Source organism: Asparagus officinalis, chromosome 9 (assembly GCF_001876935.1).
Source record: "Asparagus officinalis chromosome 9, Aspof.V1, whole genome shotgun sequence".
Lineage (NCBI taxonomy): Eukaryota > Viridiplantae > Streptophyta > Magnoliopsida > Asparagales > Asparagaceae > Asparagus > Asparagus officinalis.
Genome location: NC_033802.1, coordinates 66,401,783 through 66,404,579, shown reverse-complemented (window position 1 = coordinate 66,404,579; position 2,797 = coordinate 66,401,783).

Genomic DNA, 2,797 nt, shown 5'->3' with positions numbered 1-2,797 from the left:
CACGGCTCCAGACCCAGACGGAGCCACTCCAGACCCAGACGGAGCCACTCCAGACCCAGACGGAGCCACTCCAGACCCAGACGGAGCCACTCCAGACCCAGACGGAGCCACTCCAGACCCAGACGGAGCCACTCCAGACCCAGACGGAGCCACTCCAGACCCAGACGGAGCCACTCCAGACCCAGACGGAGCCACTCCAGACCCGGACAGAGCCACTCCAGGAATCCTTATCGGAGAAACGTCATCCCGACCCCCTGCCACTTGGATGGTCCCGACTGTCCCATCACAGCGAGCCTTCTTGGCCGCCTCCGCTCTGGAACTCTCGGCCACCGCCTCCCGCTGACGCTTCGAGAGAAGCGAGCTACTCGGGGATAGCAAAGGTGCCCCCATTTGTCCGATTGTCGGACTCTGAACCGGAGCTCGAACATCGGGAACCTCAGATTCGCCACCAGCATCGAAGCTCTCACAGTCCTCCACTGGATCCTCCGAGAACAACTCCCTAGCGGTTTGGTGGCCCCTTCTCTTTGAAGAACGGAGAGAGCCCCTGATGGGACGATCGCGTTCCGCCAGACATGAGCTTTGGAACCAGAAGTTGGCAGGGTCAGCACTAGCACCCCGATACCACCGACAGTACAAGAGCGTGTGGTGTAAATCGCGGTCCTTCGCAGGCAACTCAAAACGAGCTTGAGTACCTCCAGCATGGGTCCAGAACCACCCCCGAGCGCCGTCAACCAGTCCTCCTTCGAAGTGTAGGCGAGGGTTGGCGTTGCCCACATACAATTGATCATACCCAAACTGGCGGGCAAACCTGCAAGGGATGTATGGCTCGAGATAGCATGTGGAGCCTGTTCTCAGAACGTGATACCCTGGTCGAATGTCCACCAACCAGCGAAAGGCACCACGGGAAAGGATTGTGTGGTGATCCGCCGTCGGCGCATCCCTGAGAGATTCTCCATATCCACCCCCGCTAAAGTAAGGAAAAGATCGACGAAAATTATAGTGCCCGAAGTGGGAGAGCGTCTTCCTCGTATCGGGGATGTCCTTGCACTTCCAAGAGCACCTCTCCAAACGCTGGACGAAGGGAACAAACTTGTCTCCCTGAAGCGCTGCCGGGGCACTCATCAAGCATTCGCAGTGATAGACGAACCATGCCATCAAGTAGGTATACGGTAGCCCCACCCTAGGATTGGGGGTTCTGATAACTTCTCCTTCCCCCTCGTCGAGGACCGACACACGGCAGAATTGGCTCGTCAGAGTACGGAGCCCCCGATGGATACACGCTATCGTCGCCGATACCAGGGAATAAGCCTTCCCGTGAGCCAGGCAAACCGCCGGATACACGACCTCTATAGGAAGAGCCTCGAAGGAGTGAGTGGGGATTACGCACCTCTTCAGCCATAACATGAGGTACCCCGCGAGCAGCGCCTTCCCCGAAATGAGAAACTTCGCCTGATGATGGAATGAGTGAAGGACCGTACCAGCCTTAAATCCGCCCTCGTCGCGGTCAAGAGTAATGGTGCTTCCTTCTTTAGCTGTCCTCGCCTCCACTTCGGGCTGGTCGCACGCGCCTAACGGGAGAGCGGGCTTCCCCTTGACATCGTTCCCAGGGAACAGATAATCAGCCCAATTCTTGTGGCTAATCCCTGGGGTCTTCTTCCTCTTCCCCTTATGATCCGAGGCCCCTAAGGTACTGAGGCATATGTGGAAGTGACAGAGTAACTCCCACAGAGTTTCAACCGCCAGAGGGGAATTGTCCGACAGCTGATCGATCTCATCTTGATCAGGGACGTATTCCTCATAAGGGAAGTCTCCCAGAGGCAGCCCCGACACGTCGTGCATCTCGAAGGGGGTGATACCAAGCTCACCATTGGGAGTGAAAAACGTGCCGCTTTCCGCACAATACAATTCCAGAATGCTATGGAATTGAGAAGCGTTGATCCGCAGGCCATGTCGAGTGGCTTCGAGGGCCACATACAGCTCTGTGCCTTTGAGGTCAGCATTCTCGGCCAAAACATAGTCGGTGATCTTGGACCACCACGTGTCGCTGCCTGGCGCAGAGTAAACCCACCCCGGGGCCCTGAAGTCCTTCGGGGGAAAGCTTCCACCGACTCGGAAGAAGCGGTGACGGAAAGTCTCCGCCACCGCTGTCGATTCCCCCACGGGCGGTTCAGCAGACACTAAGCCAGGGCGCAGACCCGTCACGCGCTTACATGAGCTCTCCACTCCATACCCAGCCGTAGAACCCGTAAAGACGCCACAAGTGACCCCGTCCTGAGTGGGGGTCAAATCCCAGTTCATCGTCCGAGGAATCGCGAGGGACCGCAGCTCAACAATCGAAAACCCTCTCGGCATGCTGGGGAGGTAATAATGGGTCCCCTCTACCGTGCGGAACCACCGGCTCTCTTTGAGCAACAGGGCAGAAGGGTCGGTCATGGAGTCGCCGAACAGAAATTGAGGTTTCGGCAGCTCTGCCCTGGCCTCATCTGTCAGCGCCGCATTGGTCGTCAGCTCGCGCAGGGTCAAGTGATGACCATCCGTGACCCTCTGTACCAGACCATGCAGCTTATCAGCAGTGAACAAGGGTACTGGAGCCAACGAGGGAAAACGAGAAGGGGCCGTGTAGCTCTTAGCCCCGACGTGGCCAACGGCCACACCCTCCGGGAAAGCCTCATCAGGGAAGGTCGCTGCAACAAGAAATAGAAAGTCAATTGAGACAAAATCCGCTGTAGAGGTGAAATCGCCCATCGAACATAGGAAGGCGAAATCGCCTATCGAAAGGGGGAACCCACTTCGAACG